Raw genomic sequence first — 25132 nt, forward strand, 5'->3', positions numbered from 1 at the left:
GTCTCCAGATGATCCTTCAGGATCTTGCGAACTATGGCAACCTCTGCTGCGCTGTCCAGCAATGTCTGAGCCCACTCCCCGTTCTTGAGTTGTTTCCTCAAGATCCTCGGCATGTCTGATTTTAAGACTTGATACCTTCTTTTTGGTAAATTGAGTTTTCTTATTTTTCGGAACGTGTTGATCGTCTTTGGACTTCACACGTTCTTCCTTGTGTTCTGATGTCCTCTTCTTTCGGATTTCTGCCAGGAAGTCTAAAATGTATGGGAGGAACGCATATCAGTATCTTGATATTTATCAGGTTTTCTCAAATTTTTCCTGTTTCCGAGGTTATACCTCTTTTCAGAGGGCTCCATTTGAGGAGACCTTCCTCTTCATTGAGAACGCTTCTCTTTAGGAAGTGTCTGTCTAGTATTTTTCCACTTCTTTTTAGGAGTAGTGAGTGTGTTTTTGATATGGTTGCTCAGTTACATCAAGTTCTTTTAGTTTTTGGCGGAGTCCCACGGATGCTGCTTCACCTTTAATATTTGCTAATATTATAGCTGAGACCTGTTTGAAATCTTTCAGTAACTTCATACCGAGATTTAAAGCAGGCTCTGCCCCGTATTCATTTTGAATCTGTTTCAGGACGTCTGGTATTACCGCCATAGACTGTACACCATGAGTTTTTGTGTAGATTGCAGCAAAGACTGTACCCCAAGTGTCACAGTCCTCCAGGTGTGGTGCGATCCCCATTGGTAAACAGATTGTAAGAATCCTGTGTTTCTCATGAGGTGTACTATCGGGAAATATTGCCTCGATCTGAGTAATTTTTTGAGCTAACCAGAATGGAATTTGTTCCCTTTTTGTGGGTAATTTACCAATGACTGATTGTATAGTCTGTGGTGTAATTTTGTTTGTGTTCCCCTGATGAGGGGTGTGCTGTGGAATTCTTATAGCAGGTTGGACTGTTAGAGTCCGCAACACATATTGTACCAATTGTCTATGTATTTTAATTAATTGTTTTAGCTGAGGTAACAGTTCTGGACCTGTCATTTGTTCTATGGCAGGATGTGGTGTATAGCTAGCTAGTACCAGCCATGTTGCTCCTGGTCTACCTAGTGGACCGAGCCTGGTAATGTGATTTTGATGTTGTAGGGCGCCTTTAAACCAGAGCTGATGCTCTTGGTAAGTTAGTGGAATTTCAATGTCCTCTAAAGGAATGTATTCCGCTGGATGTTCCTCTATCTTATAGAAGTGGAAGACATGTGTTGTTGGATTTGCTTGTGGAAAGATAATCCATGAATAGAATACCTCTGTCTGCCGATATTCATGTGCCTCCATGACAAATATAACCCTACCACCTCTCGGTGATAGGCCATTTTCTATGAGCTTTATAGCTATTGTTTTCCTTACATTTTCCGGGATGATTATAGCATCCGGGTCGTCTTGTCGGAAACCTGTAACGTCTAAGATCTACCGGTCTCGGAGCCGCTATCCGACATTTTGTTGAAAGTCTTGCAGAGCAAGTTTCAAGGAAACAAAGATAAGGTGCACACGATTTTGGAACACTGTATCCTTCAACATTGAACAAAACCAAAGCTAATACATAGGATTTTCGTCCTACTTAGTTATGGCGGACATTTTATCCTTTAACCCACTCCAGATGTCTATTGGAGTATTTTACGGGGAAAAGGGGTCTCTGTGAAAAGCACGACTGAGTTACTCTAGTATCTAGCGTTAAATTAATGCCTTACTAAACTTTGGGCGCCATGTAGTGTAGTTCCTATATTCCCAATAGGCTCTGCGCATTGGAATAATATATCCTATAGATGTGACTTAGGACTTATGTCTACTAGGTCGCTATCGAATATATTAGACTTAATTGTGAGTGCCAGCTAGCTCAGAGGTCACTAGAAACTTTCTTGAATTCACAAGAAGGGATTTAGTTTCTGACAACCGCATAAATATGACAACTTTATTTCCCCAAGATAAAACTGACCTTCAGAGTCGTGGAAACAATAGATAGATATTTTACTCAGTCAATCATGCATGCTTCGTTTCATCAGAGGTGCAGAGAAATAGAGGGACGGGCGTTTTCAATAAAAGTATTTATTGAACAGTCTTCTTTCTCATGCAGAAGAAATGAACTGCTACAATCATAAGACTTGTTGTAAAGTATAATGCGTACAGTAAGAAGAGTAGGATAAAATAATACTTAAAAACATTGTATGGTTCCTAGACCATAGATAAATACATACATAAATAACAAAGGCTAAAAAGTACTCAACTGGTGCTTCTAAAATACGCCTACCCTGATGTACCTAACCTGAGTCTAGTACGAGGGAAGAAGTAAGTGATGTGTAGCATAAATGTAGTATTCTTTTGCCAAGAAACTATCCAAGATTTCTCTTACGGTCTAATCAGCTCCGTACCTTGGTTTTAGAATGAAGGAGGTCAGTCTCAGGACTCGATTTCCCAACAACCCGCAAGGGTAGCTTGGAAACACTGGAGCTGAATTTCACGGCCAGAGAAAAGACAGCGTCTCTCTCAGTGCGCCTGCTGGAGGGTCGGCTTCCTTCAGCACTTGCTGTAGCGAGATGCGTCGGGCAAGTAGGTAGTCGAACTGCTCCAAACCACAGTGTGTTTGCTTGGGCAAGTGTGGGCATATTTATACCTTGAAGGTGCCGAGATTGACGTAAAGGTGGACATAATAACGTCATCAAAGAGTCTCAGTTCTTTGAAAACTCCATGAGTTCTTGGATAAATCAATATTCAAGCAAGGGGAAGTCCCTAACTACTGAAGCTTGAAACTGCAAGAAATCGTTGTGGATTTTCGCAACTAGTGGAAGTAGCCATGCCGTATTTGGACTGCATGAGCTATGTCTAAATATGGTTATGATTTCTATGCCTATATATATGGACATGGGGATTTATACCTATATAAGGGCATGAATCGGGAAAATTACACTAGGGTCCCAAAATGTTCTACAACAGGAGTGTCTGCATGCCGGAACCTCAGCGTCTCCTGTCAGTGTGTCAGCATGGAAGTCTTTCTCCTGTGCCTGCCCTAGCAAAAATATGGGGCCCGATTCACAAATGTAATCTGAGACAAAGTCCTAACTTTATGACTTTCGGTATTCACAAAAGCCATTTAGGAGTAGTAAAGTTAGGATTCCTAACTTTACTACTCCTAAACTGAGACAAAATCCTAACTTTTACGACTTTCAGTTTTCACAAGACATTTAGGAGTAGTAAAGTTAGGGTTATGGTGTTTAGATACCCAAAAGGTACCCTCAGGGGTTCTACTGTTTTATGTCGGCCGAGGATGACGGAAGGGATGACCCTTATACATAGTTATTATGCAGCAGATGGTAATCCTGCTGTGATTCTGAGAATCCTCATGCATAATAAATTAGGCTAGTTTTCTGGGAAAATCACACAACATTTTATGCAGAACCTAACTAGGCAAGAGGTCAATACTCAAAAAATGATATGTAGTACAATTGCAGGGAAAATGTAGGTGAAAGGTTAGGTGACTACCCAGGCCTATATTTGGGTACATAACAAAACATAACCAGCTATCAAGCAGTCCAAGAACTGTCCCTGGGTGGGACACACAACAAGCTGGCTCATCTCAGTTTGGCAGAACCCTCCCCCCCCCAACCTATTTCCATTGTGTTCTTTTGCAATATTCGATTATGGGTTGTGAGTTGTACTCAAAGTTGCCTTTTTACTGTATATATAACGGAACAGGTGGGCTGAGATAGTCCAACAGCCAAGGGACCTGTCTGAGTGTTTTGCGACTGTATGTCTGTGCCTGGGAAATAACAAAAAAATCTATAGAGCTGTATAGCATCTAGATGCTATTCCATGGTAGGCTCTAGTCGGGGTTTAGTGCTGAAGGGGAAACCAATGGGCCATGGCATGCAAAGAAGCTTGCTGCAACCAGTGGGCCCAGTACTGTTTTGCCTGGCAACAGAATAGAGTTTTTATGCTGCCAATTAAGTTCTGTAGTTATACTGAATAAGCAGCTACCTATGGTATTATCATATGAATTCTCTTTATTGGTGTCATAATTACACTTTCACAATTGCTTTATTAACCTTCTTGTTTTCTCAAATTTGCTTAAAAAAAGGCACCAAATGGCCATTCTTTTTTCATAATGTTCTCAAGGGGAGAACCCCCCACAAGCCCCCTTATGCCAGTCAGGCCCGTTCGCTCACCACAGTGCATGCAGCCCTAACTTTTATGCCCTACCACTTTCAATGTCACCGCCTGCCACTGCGTCTGATGTAACGATGCGTTGATTGTGTGCTTTCATGGAAGTATATTTTTGAGTATGTGCATGACTTCAATAGAATGGCTGTGCTTTGCTGTTGATAATACCCACTTGTCAATTGTTATTGTCCTCCAGTCCTGAGGCTAATAATTCAGTTTTCTCCCAATAGGTGGGCTGGGATCGCAAGAATACACAAAGGGTCTCTACTTGGATGTAGCACGAGCTCCTCGAGAATTAGAGCCTATCCTGCAACCATTATGCTGTCCTGGAAAACCTACTCTCTGAAAGGACTGCTTTTGTGGGACTTGAAAGGATTGAAAAGACTGTCTTGTGAAAGCTGACCTGTGCTTTATTTGTCGCCATTTTTGGAATAAACAAAAGTGATGGTCGCAGTTCTTTATTTGCTCAAGTTGTCAAAAAGCACTAACTTTGCAGTCCGGAATCAAAAGGGGCAATGAATGTTTCTGCGCTTCTCCCACTTCACAGGAAACCATACACAAGAGTTATATGCCAGTTAGCAGTAGACCCGATTGAAGGGGAATGAGATAAGAGAGAAAAACGAAATACTGGATATCATCATTTTATGACTTGTCATTAAGCTGTGCACTGACTTGTACTGGATCAGAGACCATATCTAAACACAAGATTGAGATATTTAGTATCTTATCAATGTGATGCAGAATCCAGTACTTTCTAGTGGAATTCCTGGAAACTGAAAAGCAAATATTATCTATGAAACTAAGGTCATTAGGGTTTGGAGTTATCACACTTCTTTCACAGCTAAGGTAACCACCTTCAGTTTTGTGTATACACATTTTCTGATTCAAGAATATATTAGACGTTTTTTTCTGAAACTGCAACTTAACAAAACATTCATCAGAATTTATTAGGCTCCCATCTATACCAAATAATCTCTTCGGTAACCAGTATCTCTGATTTCAGTGCTACTTTAGGGCAGGGGGGCCGGTACCACCGCACGGGGTGCCATACTTAAAGGGTGGGGGACACACTAAGTTTGGAAATATTTTATGGGTTTAAAAGCACCTGCTGCAGAGTAACTTGTAGGTCAAGCAATTTCCAGACAACAATAAAAATGTAAAGAAAATTCTGGTGCTTAATGTACCTGCTGAAGCGAGATTGGAGTTTTGTCTAGTGGCAGTTCCAAGATTGACTATGGCAACGCCACTTTGGCTGGCACCCCTAAAATCCATCTTGCACCAATTAAATCTGTCCTCAATCTAGCTGCGAGACTCATCTCTGATTGTAAAAAATGTGATCACATCTCCCCTGTCCTCAAAAATCACAATTGGCTCCCAATAGAAGGAAGATCCACCTACAAGATTGCCTGCATCACTCACAAAGCTCTTCACCAAAACACCCCTTCTTACCTTACAACGATACTACACAAAGCTGGTTGCTCCAGGTCCCTGAGGAGCACAAACTCCCTTGTCTTGATCCCACCCAGACTCAAATGTCAAAAGACCCAATCTTGTGTTCTCTGGTAACGCTCCTATAATTTGGAACTCTCTCCCTAAGGATCTTCGCTGCAACCCCTCTTACCCTCTCTTCAAAAAGGAACTCAAAGTACTTCTTCTCAACAAATACTGGGGTATCTAATGTTACTGACTCTGAACATGTCCACTCCTCTCTCTTCCCTTGTCCGCTCCTCTTCCCCCCTGCTCAATCCCTTAATTTTCTCACTCCCACTCTCTTCACCCCCCTCTCTCTCCTAACTTTTAATATTCACTTTCCACTTAATGTTATCTCTCTGTTTCTTTGCCCTCTTAGCCCTGTTGAATGCATTATCATACTGTAACTCTTTTTCGCTTAATTGTTAATTTTATCTCATTATGTTCACCATCCTTGTAAAGCGCTCTGATTCTCTTGGGTCCAGTAGCGCTATATAAAACCTTTGCAATAAATAAATAAATAAATAACGTGTACCATGCAGATCACCGAATTATATTTATCACAGAGATAATTTTTTGAACTGCAGTTTATACGTTACAATCCTAATATAGCACACTGAGCTATGAACTGTTATTAAAGAGTTGCATACAAACCGCAAGGAAATAGGTTTAGAACCGTATGTTTTTTCTCCTCAGCTTTTTGTTATCCTAAATTTGCTAAAATGGTTTGCTTGTGTAGAAATACATTCTTAATAGTAAAGCCAACCCTCACCACTGTGTTACGTTTAAATTCTGAATTGTGCTCTCCACACCAAGCACTCTTAAAATATACAGCCTACCAATGTGAATGATATGACACCTACACCTTGGAGTGCTCATTGCCTTATGTAACCTTTCTTATACTCTGATTTACACATGTATGATTCATTGTTTTTGTGCAATTTGTGTGCAATGTAAAGTTCACTGACACCCTACACTGGTATGAGTAGCTCCATAAAGAAAATTAAATAGGTGTGAGATAGGGGCTATGTAGGGCACTGTAGCAGGGTGGTAATGAGGGAATCCATGGAGAAGGGGGTCATTGGGGGAGGCCAACAACGATTTTCACAGCGGATGCCATCATTACTAAAGCCGCCCTGTCTAACTTAGTACAATATATGCATCCTGAGAAAAATAATAACTTCTTTGAAAGGGATGAGGATCAGTCCTGATGTTCGCATAGATAAAAAAGATGAGCTTATACGATTTTAAGATTAGCTCTGAAACAGTCCTTTAGCAATAGAGTTTGTCTCCTGAAACACAATCGGCTTCCTAAGAATACTATGTATTCCATTCAGATACGAATACATTCACAATCACCAAGGGTTTCCAAGAACTCTGGCAACAAGGTGCTGGTAGCAGCAAAAATGTATCTTGATTATCTAGCAAGGATGATCTGAACTTAACCTGCAATTTGCAAATCCTGTGAGACGTCTGTGGCTTCATGGGAAATGCAGTTTTCTAAATATACTCAAGCACCTCACTGAGCACAGCCTCTGAACACTCGAGACCTCCTTCCAAACAGCACCACATACTGGAATTGCATCACCAGCATTTACTTCATCTGAATACATGTACTGCCTGCCACTTTCAGAGTATTGCCAAGCATTAAGTGGTGAATGCAGGCCACAGGTTATGACACAAAAGCCATGTCAACATCTAGACCAGAAAAATGGATGCCATCAGAATGTAAATCCAGGAAGTGCTGTTGTAAGGGTAGTGTATTCTGGCAATGGACATAATTTTTCCTTTACAGTTCCTCTCTTTTCTGGCATTTTTCTATGAAACGTTACAGTAGTTCTTCCCATCAGATGTGGTCACTGAGAAGTTCCTTGCCAAGTACTTCAAGGCTTTTTTAAGAACTGTCAAATATCAGACTGTTCTCGCTAACTTGAATTACGTTTCAATAATTGGAATACGTTTCATGTTCCATGACCATGGTAACACCATATTAGGATACTGCCTATTGAATTATAGAATGATATGATGACGTTTTGCCTGGAGGTGACACTCTAATGGGTTATTGCTTAAGAGGTTCTTCATTGTTTGATTCAAGTAAGTATTTGTTCCATGCATTCTGATAACGCAGAAGAAAATCTTCACATAGGTGGACCTGAAATTCTTTCTCATGTGTCTGTCTATGGTGGCAGAAAATTGAGTTGTGTCCTGTGGCGTTTGAAGAACTAACAACTGTGAATCTGGTTCATTGGGTTTAGTAGGGTTTAGAATGTCAGTAAGATGTAAATCCGATTAAACTACCTCCTCAAATGCAATTTTACTCTTAATATCAGTCTTTTCAGAAGCTGGTAAACTTTATGATGAAGGACTGGATGACTTGACAATATTTATGGAAATAAACAATTCCTTCTGAGATTTTGCTTCAATATGGCCTGAGTCTAGGTTCATGTTAATACGTCTTTGTCTAGACTATCAAGTGTGTCCTGTTGTGTAAGTGGGGAGACATCCTCCATTCTGTTCTCAGATTCTTTTCAGTGTAAACATGTTTGTGGAGCTGAGGCTGTGGTAGTTCTGAAGCAGCACATGTTGAGATCCTGCCTATGGAACAGCCTTTCATGGCCATTCTTCCTGTGGCATTGGAGGTGTTTTCCAGGTCCATCCCTTTGTGTGCTTGCTTTTGAATACCCTCATGTCACTGAGATATGGGGCAAGTTTTCTCTGCCAGTTTTGATCGAACATGTGTTCTGTGTTCCGCTCTTTCTATGACACTAATTTTATAAACTGGAGTGGTGTTTCGGTATCTCTGCAGTTTTGTTTCGACTTTGATGCAATTTCAAAGTCAGATCCCTCATCATCAAGACTTGTGCCTCCTCCGCCAAGTTCTAATACCTCTAAGGGAGTTCAAGAGTCCTTGATGGCATCAGTATCCCCTATGCTTCTGGAGCGTTGTTGTCCAGATTTTTCGACATAGAAAGACCACCTACGATTGCAATGGTTACAAATACTTAATTTACACTTGAAATGCCTAAGAGCGTTCTTTGTCATGATCTTAAGGAAGGCATAGATTACAAACCTGATGCAAATGAGAATTTGCCAAGGCTCTATAATATTGAGAACATAATGGAAATGGCCAATTTTCATCCCCCAAAGTGATATTCTTGTATGCCTTGGTAGACGTGCATACAGGACTCAACATTCATCGAAGCGCCGCTGAAGAGCTCTTTTCACATCCAGCTGGCTGTAGAAGATAGCACTGTTGTTTCATACCATCTGTTCTCTTTTGCAGTGCACAAGATCAGTCTTTCTGGTTGTGATGTAGCTTCGGAAGGGGGGCCCTAGCTTTAGCTCCAAACCTGATGGCGGAAAGAAAAATCGATGGAGTCTGCGTACTGGTGCCATGTGGGTTTTGGCCATGTGGTCGCAATTTGTTGTTGAAAATGAAACTTAATTATTACAACAACTTGTAGTATTCTGAATCCATCACTAAATGTCAGGATAGTAGAAAGCATGTAATCTACAACAACTCATGCAACAAACAGAAAGATACAGAGAGGTAAAAAAACAGAGGAAGAAGTTAGTATGAAAAGAGATGTAGAGAGAAGTTAAGGTTTTACAGTGAGGTAAAGAGACCTTGAGATATGGAAAAAGAACTGTAGACAGACGAAGAGGGGTGGGGTACACCAAGAGGGGGAGGTAAAGAGTTTTGCCTAACAAAAATGAATGTGTGTCCTCATGTAACACAACTGGTGCTATGTAAAGCACTCTGATACCCGATACCGGGTCAAGTATGCGCTATATAAAACTCTGTAAAAAAAAAAGAGAGAGAGAGACAGGTAAGGTAGAAAAGAGAGGTGAGTTGATTAGAGGTGAAGGCAGAGAAAGGTAGAAGTAGACAATGAGAGATAAGATAGTGAGATGCATAGAGAGATGCCAAGTAGAGTGAGAGCATTGAGGTCGAAAGAGGAATACATTGAGAAGAAGCACAGAAAGGTAAGTAAGGTAAAAAGAGTAATAAGGAAGAGAAGAAGGTAGAATGAGACTGGTGGAGGGTAGAAACAGAGATGAGGTGTAGAGAAAAACATGATGAAGTTGAGAGACAAAGGTTATGCAGACAGCAGTGAGGCCAATACAGAGGTATAGAAAGAGACATTGAGGTGGAGAGAGGGATGTGAATGGGAAAGCGAAGTAGAGACAGAGAGGTGAGGCAGAGTGATGTAGAAAGAGAGGTAGTAAGAGGTGAGGTAGAGAGGATGAGTTGAAATAGAGAAGAAGGTGCAGAGAGTCGAAATAATGATAGATAAAAGAGGTAGAGGTCGAGACAGAAGGGTAGCAAAAAGAGAGCAAGGTTGCGAAAGAGGTGAGTTAGAGGACATAGATGTGGAAAGAAAGAGGAAAGTGGGGAATTGTGGTAAGGAATGAATGAAACTGAACAGTTAGGTAGTGAGAGAACAAGATGGGAGTAGAGAAAGATGAAGTAGTTAGAGAAATGTAAGGGGGAGATGGAAATTGTGTGTATATAATATAATATAATATAATATAATACAATATAATATATATATATTTTATATATATTTTACCTACTCGCAATCGCCAGTAGGTATAGTTAGGACCTAGTTTTCATAGGAAAAGCATTTCCTCATTTGCCAATGACCTATGAGTCATTTGATGAATCCTCACAAAACTTTCAAAACTAGTTTGCCACTCACTTCAGCTGCTGTCTTGAAAGTTTCAGGGTGATCCGCCAAGCAGGGGCTGAGAAAAAGGGGGGTCCCAGAATTATACTAAATTTGGCAGGAAGGTATATGTTGGTCCAGGGAAGTGCATTTTTTGATTTGGTGTAAATCTGTTCAGTAGTTGCAGAATCAGTAACCAAAATCCAAATTTGTATATATATGGTCACGGATCCTCCAAGGATCTGACAGTTCCAGTGCTCAAATGTGATTGGCTACCAACACTTCAAACCAGGAAGTATTGGCAGCGATCTTGGGACTCGGCTTGAGCCGAGTCCCAGAAAAAAGGTTTAAAAAAAAAGAAAATTGGACACAGAAGAAATACCCTGACCCCATAGGTAACTTAGGGGGGGAGGTCCCACAGGGCCCAAAAAGTATTTAGAAAAAAAAAATCGGATGGAGTCACACTGGATCCGTGGCTTCCGCTGAAATATATATATTTTTTTTAAATGAAGGACAGGTACCCGTGCTTTGTTCGTAATAAGCCGCAGGGGACACTTTTCATAATAAAGGAGGGGGGCGCACACCCCCCACTCTCCCCGAGGCTTATTTATTTTAAAATGGAGGGGCCTCTTGAACACCCCTCTGGACCCTGGGGACTGCCACCTCTCCGGAGCCACATTCCAAAAACATTTTGAGGGGGCCTCTTAGACCCCCCATGCCCAAGGGACCACCACCTCCCCAGGACTAATGAAACTGTTATGGAGGGCCTCTCAGACCATGTGGCCCACCACCTACCAGGGTCCATAGTAAATTTGTGTTGGGCGGCTTCAGGGCTCCAGCAGCTCCCTGTGTGTGAAAGCAATGCCTGTTCCTGCAGGAGGCGAGGAGCCGGCAGGGACAGTGGGGGGTCTGGAACCTCTCCTGTTATCCCCAGTAAGTCCCACACAGCAGGATTGCTTAGAAGTCTTCAGAGGCCCCCTTTCTCGACCACTCTGCAAATGCACCTCATGGCACACTACTGGTCCGGGGATCAAGTCCTCTTGGATGCTGAGGGACCTTGGGGGCCAAGAAGCTCTCCTGTTACCTCCAGTAAGTCCCACACAGCGGGATTCCTGTAAGCTGGTCGGAGGTCCCACCCCCTTTCTGAACCACTCTGCAACCTGACTACTGGTTAAAAAAACATAGAAATTCACTTAAAAAAAAACTAAGAAGTTATAGTTAGGAAATAGAATTTAAAAAACCTTAGAAATTCACTACAAAACCAAAGGTTACAGGGATGATATAGTTAGAAATTGAATTTAAAAAACGTTACAAATTCACTGAAAGAAAAAAATGTTACAGGGACGTTATAGGTATGCTTAGTTTTCACTCATACAAAACAAGAGAAATTCAGCAGTTATAGCTACACGAGCTAACTATAACTTACACCCCCGCAATGCACTGATTATGACCTCACATATTACATCACTCATGACATCTTAGCTACCCAGGTTTCAGATTGCTTATGTGTGACATTTTCATAATGTCAGTGTTATTATGAGTGACATTCAATGACTATGAGTGACACTTTATCATGAGCAAAAATCAAGCAATGAAGACGTGGGAAACATATAAATATCAGAAATTACACCTATTGGAGCAATGAGAAACTCTAAGAAGACCGTAAAACTGCTGTAAAGCACCAGAAACGGAAGGGCACTAACAAACATGACACATGGACATTGACTCATCTTCAGTGAGTGGTCTGCTGCTGGATTTACCTGTGTCATGATCAGTGAATCAGCCTCTCTGCAGTGCCAGGCTGAGTGAAGTCAGAGTGTGTCTTTGCCCCGTGTTCTGCAGGGGGCCCAGTGAGCTCACAATGGCAGTGCTGCTGCAGAATGAGCTGCTGTTGAGGGCTGTTGAGGGCTGCCCGTAGTCTCACAATGGATTGGTGCTGAGTGAGGCTTGTATTCACTTTGTTCCCTTGTTAGGTTATTTTTGCAGTTCTCATAAAGCTCCAACTTGATCTGCAGGTAACGAAGCGCTTTACATGAGCACCTGTTATATTTCACATGGAAACATTCATTTTTCATGCACAGGTGGTGCACAATCACTTAATCGTTTGCGCTGCACTAGAGCTGTGTGGTTATAAGAAGGCAAGTGTGAGGTGTGCCTCCCATTGAGCAGCCTTGTCTGTGGCAGCTGCGTGTCACTGTTGCCCATCTGAGCTGCAGCCCACCAGTGCCCAGCACTTTTTAATTATGCACCTGTGCCAAGAGTACTGATGCCCCAGTCACATTGTGCACATTCCCTGTGGTGATGCTACGCTAACTTGATTGTTGTTGACACACTGCACTGTCAACAACATGATTTATAAATTGGTCGGCAAGTTTGAAGTGTCTCGGGTGAGGGGGGGCTGGGACTCAGGAGTGAGGGGAGAGAATGCTATGTATTGTTCAAGGTAGAGACTCTCAGCATTTAAAGTCCAGGCAAGGTTTGTTAATGTCGAGGAAATCAAAAGTAAAACCTGGCGCTGCCCACCGGACTCAACAGACCTTCAAACAGCCCAAAGATTTTAGCTAACAATCTTCCAAGTCGGATCTTCCCTCTGAACTGCACAGCAAGCAAAAAGAAAGCTGCTGGCTGCTTCCTTAACATCTATGGGGACAATCAGCCACACTGGGTGATCGTGGTGGGGCTTGCCATAAGGTACCATACCAAACTGTGTCATACCATAACATATCAGTTCTTTGTCATAACATAACATTGCCAAAATGACATCACCTCATCAAACATGATCAAATAGCACCAAACGTCACATCACAAAACAACATGCTGCTTCGCCATACATCACATACATCACATCACGAAACCTCTTTCCACCATCACAATACAAACATCACATTACCAAATGTTTGCAACACAATCAAATATAACAATGCTATTTCAGAATTCTAGTGAATGTACATCCGATGGTGACATAGATGCCCTCACTCTGGCTCTGTCATTAAACCGTATTTTCCACTAGCCCTAATGTACCCCGCTACAAAACGGCAATAGTTCATACGCAGCACAGCGGGCACTTACTTGGAGCGCGCTCGCTGCATAAATACAGCTCTAGGCTCCTTGAGTGTGCCTCTCATGGTGTGGTCATGGCGCCATAAATGCGTGGCTAATGCATTTTTGTGTGATTATGGGGCGCACCACACTGAAAAACGTTAGTCTAACGCCTGAATCATGGTACTTGGCAGAACTATGCCATGTCAGTGACATCACTGATGACATCTCAAATCACATCACTGATGACATCACTCATGATATAATCCACAGAACAACTCACACACCCACTCACACCCTCTTACAACCTGTTGTTCTCCCACTTTCACACCCACACAACCACTCACATACCCTTTATGTGACCCATACCACTACTCACACACCCACTCACTCCTCCATAGAGCCACTCACACACACCCTCACGTATTCATACAGCCACTCACACAACCTTTCATTCACCCATATAGCCACTAATACAACAAGTCACTCACCAGTACAGCCAGTCACATAGCCACACACTCACCCATACAGATACTCACACACCCACTTATTTAGCTACACAGTCACTCACTCACACACCCACTCACTCATCCATACAGCCACTCACTCACTCATACAATCACTCACACACTTGATGAAGCAAGATTTCGCACATTACGCGACTTGCTGAAATCAAGAACCTCGATTTATGTATAACTCTGTAATCCAAAGTTGTATGTCTTACTAATTTCTTTTATTTTTGGATATACATGTATCTTAGTGATGCTTGCTTATGTGTTTTACTAATACGAATAATCCTTGTGTTAAAATGGCCGTCACTTGGGAATTTACTACTGCGCATGCGTTATTCACACTCACGTGACGTGGTGGGAAAATGTGCGCATGCGTATTTGCTGCTAATATGGCTGTCTGAAATACTCACATGGTGAAGCTTGCGCAGATGCTCTCGTGTTATTGTGTGTTGCACTAATCTATAATCACATAGTATATTTTTACAGTGAGAAACCTAAAGTACAAAATCATGATATGTAGTAAGTTCATTTATTTCTATGTTTTAATTTGTTTTCGCTTACTTTTCATGTACTGCGATAACTGGGGGGTTTGAATGAGACGAGAACCATTTTGAAGGTCCCTTGTGCGCATGTCACGCAGCCAGGGAGAAGTTAGCCTTGAACAGTGGAACTCAGCCAGCTGGCAGCCACAGTCAAGATGCTCTTGTGAACGCCACCTCTGACCCAGGAGGATGGAGCTGAAATGTTCTTCACTTGTTACATTTGTAATTCTCTATTGTATTCTGTGAAACTTTCCGTGAGAACCCCAAACCTGCTAGGCGGTTCCCTAAAATGATAATTTAGGCTTACAGAAGTTTGTTCTGATTGGTGTGTTAGCCTATCCTACTTGGGGACCAATCGAAATTGGGGATTCTGACACTTTGCAACATTGGGGGGTGGTGCACTGACCCGAAAACAGTATATCTAGCCTAGGTTCAGCTAGAGAAATTGTCCGACTTGTCTGAATAGCTGACCTGTCACTGACCCAACGCACTCAATAGGTGACTGAATACAGAGCGCTGTGGAGCACTCTGTCCGAATTTGACCTTAGACTTTAAAGGTTTTACTAAACCTTAAGTGCTGGCGGAGCACTTTGCTGGGGAGTTCGCTAACCCAATCGGGGTTCTGACTGATAACTGCAGAGAGGGTGGAGCGCAGGCGTTGCTTCCGAACTGCGGGTGCTGGTCGTGCCTTGGTGGTCCTGTCCTGATCCTAATCTGGTTTTCCTGTCCTGTCCTGGGGTGTCCATTCTGCACCTGCTGTCCCATAGATGACTGTCCTTCCTTGGGGTATTTCCTGTCCTTGACTGATCCGTGGCCAGGGTTGGTCTGCACACCTTTCTAGGTAAATATAGTGCGAAAACTCTTCACTGCATCTTCTACATTTCTGTCTTTGCTTTAATAAAGACATTTCCTTGCATATGTTAATTTTCCATGCTTTCCGCAACCTGTTTATAAAAGTCATACAGCATATTTTCCTTAGCATGTTCCTATGTTTCCCTACCTTTTAGAACACATTTTCTCTCCATACTGTTTATGAAACATAACTGTGGTATATAAATTTCTCCTGAAATCTGATTTTGCGCAAGATACTAGAACTATAGCGTGTTCCAATTTTCCCCCTCCTATAGATGTATAGGATTTCCAGTCCATACCTTGCAGTATTTTTCCCAAACAGTAAAACTCTAGTTCATGATCCAATCCCGAAATCTATTTAGCATATCACATTTGTTATAAATTTCTTGAAGACTCATAAATGGTTGCCCTGACACTGTTCCTCTACGGTTATGTTCTTTTTGTTATCTTGATTATTGATTGTCTTTTGACTGTAAACTTGCTAATTTCCGAACCTGATTTCTAGATAAACTCTTAAAACTTCCCAGTTGTCTGTGATCATTTAATGCGGAATAGAAATAAGTTGGGTTTGTATTTTGCCTGCCTTTCTTTTACAGCTAGCTCCCTGATCCATTGTGGATCTTAGGTACCTGCAACGGTGGATTGGTATGTCAGGTACAATAGAAATAAATAGGTAGGAACCAGCGCCGAGATGCCCAAGGGCCTTTGTAGCGCTTTACAAGTGTTTAAATAAATAAATAAAGGGTTACTGGTAGAAGAATTGGTAGGTCATCTGATTAATGTATAGGTTGAACTGAAATTTATGGGCCCGGAAAACTATATGGTGAAATTATTGGTTGGGTGACCTACGATCTCTATCAGTAATTTTCTGGTAGCAGAGGTGATGGTTAGGGACTAGTTAAAGTTAGGAAGGACTAGTTAAGCTAGATAAGTTGGATGCTGCTAAGAGTTTGTTTTTTTTGGTTGTGTTTATGCTGCTATGGAAGCAAAACAATTTGCATGAAGTGATCACTCACGTAAAATGTTTGCTTTGAAAAATTATGAAATGTTTTAAATTGTTTTTCCTATTATTGTACTGATATATGTATTAACACATTTGTAAGTTAAGTGTTTTTTGTTGTTGGGAATCCCCGGGGAATTGAATAGCGAGTGGTGAAAAGAATCCACTTGTTTTCAGGTCACTGACTCCAGGAAAGTTGGTGCAGGTTAGGCAGAACTGGAAGCACTAACTAGGGGTTTTTTCTGAATGTATGTTTGAATAAATGATAGCTACGAGATCACTGGCAAAACTTCTATCGTGATATAACCTAGTAAGGGTCACAGCGGAAGGAGTAGCAGGTTCGTCGGGGCTTGAATGATAGCAAAAGCGTTCGCTGGTGAAACTTTGGGCTTGGAATATATGGATGGATGAGTCGAAAGAAGTAGCAGGTTCCCTAATGCTTGAGTGAAGGGCAGGCAGAAGAGATCTGTCCGTAGCGTGTGAAAAGTAGACAGAAGGAGTTTACTTGCAGTGATACAAATCTTTCCTGTCTAGACACTTGAGTACAGTGGCGAATGTGTATTCGTTGTTAAATAACCAAGCACAAGCACTTTAGAGAGAAATTAAGTTTCCGTTACCTTGTGAAGGAGGGAGTCAGTTGCGGAGCTGCTCTGACGTCACTCTGTGCCGCGCTGGGATTGGTAGACGCAGCGGGTGTGTAGCGGAGCCGGAATTGTAAAGGAGGGGTGAGTGCCGAAGCGTGAGAACCTGTCTCGCGAAAAGCCGCGCTCCCATTGGTCGAGATTATTTGAATTCGTGCATTTCATTGGTTGCACGGAAAATAAGAGACGCATTTAGATTGGAAGTGATTTTGTAAACAAAGAGCCAGCTTGAAGGAAATTATATGTGGCATACGTACAGACCGCATACTAGACCAGATCCGAGACATTTAGGATTTGAGAACGATCAGTGGAAAGGTCATAACACTAGCATTATGTACGGAAATAAGAGAAAATTGTCCCTAGTGAACAAAGTGAAGAATTATTTCAAAAAAGACAAACCAATTAGAACCAGAGAAGGTGTTGTCATTCCACCACCTAATACTCCCGCATCTTTTATGATGTTTGATAAAGGGTACCACTCGTGTGTATGGTTGGAAAATTGGGCAGAATACACGAAAGATGACGGAGTATTGGCTTTTCCGTTAGAAGGTACATTTAACGGCAGGATTCTATTTAATTTGAGAACCCGAATGAATGATTTACATCCCAGACCTAGATTAACGCAGTACGAAGCACTAGAGGAATGGGAAATCGAGGCTTTTGAAAGGGACAAGCCCCGAATGGATAAAGGGCTTACAAAATTTTATCCGAAATTGAAGCAAGAGACCCGAGACAAAAAGATGAAGCAGTGGAGACAGAATATGATTGTAGAGGGACTGTTTCCAATGATGCCAACGGGTGGTCCTCCTGGGGGGGAAAAGAAAACAGAGAAATGCAAACACTGGGTGCCCATTGGAGAATCGGATGACGAATTGTTAGATGACATGTTTATGAGAAGTCCACCTCCTCATAATGAAGGACACCGACCTTCTAGTGAAGGGGATAATTCTCGAAGACCTCCGCCCCAGGAAGAGGCCAGATCCGCAAGTGTAGGAGGGAGTTGTCATATACCTCCCTATACCGAGAGTTTAGGACCCATAGATGCTAGAGATAGTTATCCTAGAATACCCGCTGGTGGGGAAACGAGATACACGCGCGAAAGAGACTGTTTTCCCAGATCTCCCTACGAAGGTGAGGCAAGACCATCCAGTTCAGGAATGCCGTTCCTAAACCCTCTATATGAGGAAGAACCAAGATCCCTAGGCACAGGTACTTTGCACCCAAGACCTAGTTATGGTGAAGGACCCAGAGAGACACATCCCACTGCCCCGAGTTGTGCTCCAACTTTAACCCCACAAGTGTTACATGACAATTCAGTCGAAAGGATATTGGAGGACAGAGAACGAGAGGCACTAGCTAAGCAGAGAGCTGAAATAATTCAGAAGATTTCCCAGTTAAATGCAAGTCCTGAGTCCTTAACAATCCCGGTTACTATTGGACCAGTGGTTCCATTGTATGGGCACCGACAGGGAAGTCCAAGAACTCCAGTTATTACCCCAGTTGTAGCCCAACCGAGATCAGAGTCCTTAATTGTAGATGACTTAACAAGTGAGTGTCAGTCTGAAGTTTCGCTAATGGATCTGCCCATTAGGGAAACAGGAAAAAGGATGCAGAAAAGACATAATCCTTTCAATACGAGGGAGATTCAAATGGAATCAGCTTCAGGTACTAAGAGCGTCACGGTAGTAACTCCTGAAGAAATTGAGAGATGGAGTCGAGAATTAGAAAAACAAACTCTTCAGTCGAAACCTCTAGATCTCTACAAACTGAGAGTAGAAATAGAAGAACTTATGGCAGGAAATGTAGGATTAGACAGACTAAATACCTACTCGGAAGAAGAGCTGTTGTTTATCTGCAAGAGCCTTACTCGAAATGCCAGAGTACTCCACGGAAAACTAACTGACACTGCAGCTAGTATGGGAATAGATATCTCGAAATCGAAACCGTTGCAAAAACCGTATAGAGCAGATTTCTCAGACAAGGATCTGGAAAACCTGAACGTGTCAGGGAAGAAGGCACAGGTCAAAGAATTATTGACTGTGTTGCAGAAATGGGGAGATGTGGACAGATGGAAAGCCAGGTGGGCCAAAAAGAAAGATGAGGCTAGATCCAAACAAGTGACTCCTCAGTTCGTTCTAAAAGAAGCTGATAAACCAGAACAGTTATGTCCTATGCGGGAAGTACCAGGTGGAAAATACGTGCATGTTCCATGGTCCAGACAGGATATTGTGTCCTTTACAAATGATTTCCCAAAATTACGAGAGAAACCTGTGGATTGGTACCGGCAGGTGGAAAGGTTTGTAAAGGTACAGAAATGCCTGTGGAAAGATTTGGATGGGTTCTTTGATATAGTGGTTCCTGTAGATCTATGGACCGAGTGTAAGATCGCCATAGCTGGCCTAGTGAGGAATACACGAGGGATCCTAACACAGGAGCACCCTCTGATGAAGTAATGAAAAAATATGATCAGGTGATTTTACACCTAAAGCAAAAGGTGCCTGCGAAGGAAACTGATTGGACAAAGATAGATAGAACCACGCAGGAAAGGGATGAGACTGTGCACTCCTTTTATGAAAGATTGTTACAGGTGTTTAAAACGTACAGTGGTATAGACAACATCGAGATGAAGGACATGACCCACTTCATTTACAGGTTTGTAAACGGTTTAAGACCTGAAATTTGCCAGTGGATCAAAGACAATAAAATCTGTTGGCAGTCCAAAAAAATAGATGAAGTTTTGCGATACGCAAAGTATTGCGAGGACGAGATGGCAGACAAACAAAAGGCTTTGAAGGAGAAAGTGATGTGGGCACAAGTAAAATTAGCCGAGCAGCAGGAAAAGCAATTAAGTAAAATGAATAAGAATACCCAAAATCAAGGTTCTGGGGGTGGAGGGAAGCCCAAGGTAAAAATGAGCAGAGAAGAAGCTAAAAAGAAATTTCCCTGTCACCAGTGCGGAGAAATCGGGCACTGGAGAGACGAGTGTCCATATTTACAGCATGATAATACCCAAACCCCTGATTTGACTCCACAGACGCAGAATGAAAAACCAAGAAAGACTCAGCATCAGGTAAAGGCAAGTCAATTGCCCCGAGCGCCAAAGCCAAATTATAAGGGAAAATCACCACAGGGTGATGACATAGAGATCTGGGGAGGCGATGAAAATAGAAATGCAGCAACTTCGCAGTTTTTGTTGAATGATACCTTTTTCTGTGACGATCAATACTGACGGGGCCTGAGAGGGGAGGACAAGGAGTGTGTTCTTGGCGCCTCCTTGCCGGTAGACCAGTCAGGGCCATACATTGAAGGAAAGGTTGATGGAAATGATGTCACCTTTCTATTGGACACTGGTGCTACCCGTTCTACTGTGAGAACAGCGGACGTTCCAAACCTACCCCTCTCGGGAGAAGCAATCCAAGTAGTGGGTGTGTCTAATCAATTGATTAGTACCCCAGTTACCGAGCCCATGGAGATCACAATAGGGAATTTTAAAGAAATGCATAGGTTTGTAGTGTGTGATACCAGTCCAGTAAACTTACTGGGACGTGATTTGTTGTGCAAAATGAACTGCACCATCTTTTGCACACCAAAAGGCGTCGAAATTCAAACCCCAGACAAGGATGGCATCTATAAATTAATGTTAATAAGACCTGACTCAGAAATTAAACGAATGACTGTACAAGACTTACCCGAAGAACTTCAAAAGACAGTGAAATCAGAAGTATGGGACTTTACGGGAAAGGATGTAGGATTAATGGCAAATGCAGACCCCATACAAATAGCCATGAAAGAAAATGCAGTTTACCCCAATACCAAGCCCTATAAAATGAGTGCAGAAGTGAGAGCAGGAGTTGCCATTGAAATACAAAAATTGCTAGAAGCAAACATCATACAAGAAGTAATGAGTAGCCCATGTAACTCTCCCATAATTGGAATCAAGAAACCTAGTGGCAAGTACAGAGTAGTGCAGGACCTGAGAAAGGTAAACAAAATTGTGGTTCCTTGTTGTCCTATTGTCCCGAACCCAGCAGTAATCTTGTATCAGATTCCCTGGGATGCTGAGTGGTTCACTGTGATAGACCTATGTCATGCATTCTTTTCAATCCCATTGCATCCAGATAGCAAATTTCTTTTCTCATTTGCTTTCGACAGTCACGTGTATGTTTGGAATCGTGTCCCCCAGGGGTACACAGAGAGCCCCTCTATCTTTAATCAGATCCTGAAAAAGTGCCTCGAATCCTTAGTCTTACCTGGAAAGTCTGTTTTGGTGCAATATATAGATGACCTTTTGGTGGCGTCTAAAAGTCATAGAGATTGTGTGATTGACACCATTGCCTTGCTGAATCACCTAGGAGAAAAGGGACATAAAGTGGCCCCTGAAAAATTGCAATTCTGTTCAAAGTCAGTAAAATATCTGGGGCACCAGATCGAAAAAGGCATCAGAAAAGTCACTTCAGAGAGAGTCAGAATAATTCAAAAGATGCAGTTACCCCGTACTCAGAAAGAGATCAGAATGTTCCTTGGGGTTGTAGGTTACTGCAGGCAATGGATTGTGGGATTTGCAGTCCTGGCAAAGCCTTTGATAAATATGACAAAGAAAGGGGCAAAGGACCCAGTTGAATGGGATGATGAAAGCTTAACAGCATTCACTAAATTACGAGACTGCCTGTGTACAGCCCCTGCTTTAGGGATGCCTGACTATTCTAAGGAGTTTGCACTGTTCTGTGACACACGTGACAACTGTGCATTGTCAGTTTTAACTCAGGAGCATGGTTTGACTAGACGTCCAGTGGCATATTTCTCTGCCACTTTAGATCCAGTGGCTGCTGGATTACCTGGATGTCTGAAAGCAGTAGCTGCAACCTGCACGAGTTTAGAACAGAGTGAATCCATTGTAATGGGACATCCTGTAACTGTGTATGTTCCACATGCAGTTATGATTTTGTTGACCCGAACGAAAACTCAGTATCTCACCCCTAGTCGGCTGACTAAATACGAGAGGATTCTCGTGGGTGCTGCAAATGTAGTCATTACTAGGTGTAATATCCTGAATCCAGCCACCTTACTCCCTGACTCAATGGTTGTAGAAGACGAGGGAGAGAACGAGCATGATTGCATTGACCTGACGGAATTCAGTACTAAACCACGCCCAGACATTAAAGAAACTCCATTGCCTGTTAACGATGAAGAGCTGATGTAGATGGCTCATGTATACGACACGAACTAGTGGGCCTAAGTGCTGCCTATGCTGTAGTCACTTTAAACAGCATTAAAGAAGCATCCTGTTTATATGGAATAAAGTCTGCACAAGTAGCCGAATTGGTTGGGTTGATAAGAGCTTGCAAAATTGGGAAAAACAAAAGAATAACAGTATATACTGATAGTCAGTACTGTTATGGGGTTGTGCATGACTTTGGCCAGTTGTGGCTACAAAGGGAATTTTTGACTTCATCAGGTACACCCATTAGAAATGGGAAAGTTGTACAAGATTTACTGGAGGCAATCCAATTACCAAAAGAATTGGCAGTGGTCAAATGTGCTGCTCATAAAAAGGGCCTTGACCATATATCATTGGGAAATCATTTTGCTGATGAAGTGGCCAGACATTGTGCAATAAATCGCATGTCTGTAAATGTTAAACTGGGAGGACCTGGAAACAGCTGCCAACTTATGGTGTTTGAAGAGGTGCCTACATGGGATGAGGTGAGAGATTGGCAGCATGCTGTGCCATCGGAAGAGAAAGAGAAGTGGAGGAAAATTGGTTGTCGACCAAGAAGTGAGAATGGTGTCATTGTGGGCCCCAATGGTATGCCTGTGTTGCCTAGACATCTGCTTGCTTCTATGGCCAGACTGATGCATGGAGATTCACACACTGGTAGGGATGCCATGGTTCTGGTTTTCCAACAAACATGGTACAATCCGAAGTTCAGGAAAGTAGCAGAATCACTCTGCCAGAGGTGCTTGACATGTCAGCAGTTCAACGCTGGCAAAAGAACAGTAGTTGAACTGGGGAAAATTGGAAAATCAGGGGGTCCCTTTGTGAGAATACAAATTGACTTCATCACCATGCCTCGTTGTGAGGGAAAAAGATATGTCCTTGTCATTGTCTGCCTGTTTTCAAAATGGGTGGAAGCCTACCCTACCACACAGAGTGACGCCATAACAGTAGCCAAATTGTTACTACGAGAATTGATACCTAGGTTCGGGGTTCCAGTCACTATTGAATCAGATAGAGGAAAACATTTTCAGAATGAAGTAATCGATCAGCTCTGTAAAGCATTCGGAATCACACAAAAACTGCACTGTGCATATCGTCCAGAGGCTTCTGGAGTAGTAGAGCAAATAAACGGCACTATAAAATCGAGATTAGCAAAAATTTGTAATTCTACTGGCATGAACTGGATAAATGCCTTGCCTCTTGTTCTGATGGGACTCAGAAGTATTCCAGACCGAAAAACAGGCCTGAGCCCCCATGAAATCCTGATGGGAAGAGTGATGAGACAAGCATGGGTACCAGGATACAAACTGTTAAACATTTCTGATGATTTGGTACTTGAGTACTGCAAGCAACTGGGTGACCAAGTGCGTTCTATCTCTCGCCAGATTGGAGAAGACGCCGTCGCCAATCCAACGACTCCAGTCCACAAATTGGTCCCTGGCGATTGGGTCAGAATAAAGAAACATACTCGTTCGAGTTGCCTTGCACCGAGGTGGGGAGAAAAACGCCAAATAATACTGGTGACCACGACAGCGGTGAAGTGTGCAGGCGTGCCCAAGTGGATCCATGCCAGCCATACACAGAAGGTGATTCCAGACGAGAAAAAAGGCGCTGAAGGTTGTCCAGCTGAGGGGTCTGCAGACGTTGGTCCTGAAGTAGCTGATGACGAACAACCGAGCACCAGCCAAGATGATTGGATACCCATAATCGACCTAACCGAAGACCCAATCAGAACAAGAGAGCGAACCTACGAAGATAGAGAGTGGAATAGAGAGGAAGAGGTAGGCACAGGCGAAGAGCCTCAGATTATTGAGATTCACGTCAAATCTGAGGAAGAAGGAGAAGGTCAGACAGGGACAGAGCAGGTGATTGATACACCTCCACAAACTCCTGAAACTGAAAAGGGACAGACTAGAACTAGTACTAAAGTTCGAGCAGAAGAAAATCAAGAGATCGAAGTGCTTGAACAGGATCAGATAGAAATAGAAGAACGTGTTCAGGACTCAGAAATAGAGACATTCGAAAGTCAAAACAAAAATTCTCCTGAACCAGGCCAGCGTAGTAACCAGGCAGAAGAAATAGATACAAGACCTGGAACTAGTCAGACAGGAAGGAAAGAGACAGAGATAGAAGTGCCACAAACAAACGAAAATAAAAGAGTATTAGAAGAAAGCCAAATTGCAGTGCCAGCTAAAAGACTCAAGAAAAAGAAAAATATTGAACCAGGATATATTAAGAAACTGAGACTGAGAATAAAAACAGTAGAAGAAAAACTTGCAGAAAGAAGGAAAAGTCCCCGTGTTATCGAACAAGCTGGAGAAAGCTCCAAAAGACGGAGTGACTGAATAAAAAGACTGAACGAAAAAAAAATCAAGATCCTGAATGGACATATCTAGTGTTAGAAGAATTCGAAGATCTTGATATTACTGACGAAAGTGACGAAGAACAGACAGCTGATTATTCTGCCGAGGAAGACGAACCAACCTGAAGTTGTGCAGGGTAAGCTACCTGTGCAGAGTTACAAAGAGGGGTTGAGAAATCTTCTTCTGAACGAAAATGTCTGATTCAGTTGTGAATGGAAGGCCTAGACGCAGTTGTTGCAAAACATGCTGCAGAGTATGTATATGTAGCATAGTTATAGTGATAATAATTTGGATAGGACTAACAGTTTTCATTCCTTATATGGTGAGCAAAAATACTAATATTGACCCTACTCAGACTGTGACCACTGACACTGAAGAACTGACAACACGAAGTGTAGAAAGACGTGAAAAGGCACTCAGACAAACCAAACGAGACTTAGAATCATCAGATGAGGAAGGACTACATTATCATGGAGTTAAAAACCAGACACAGTTGAATGTTTTCGCAAATCTTTTAGTGCACTATGTAGAAACTATGGAAATAGAAGACTGCTATGTCTGCATGAAGCTACCTACTTCTGTAGCTGAAGGCGTGACTTACCATGACCTACCCTTGACCTATGGAATT

Source organism: Lissotriton helveticus, chromosome 3_1 (assembly GCF_964261635.1).
Source record: "Lissotriton helveticus chromosome 3_1, aLisHel1.1, whole genome shotgun sequence".
In the NCBI taxonomy this organism is placed as follows: Eukaryota; Metazoa; Chordata; class Amphibia; order Caudata; family Salamandridae; genus Lissotriton; species Lissotriton helveticus.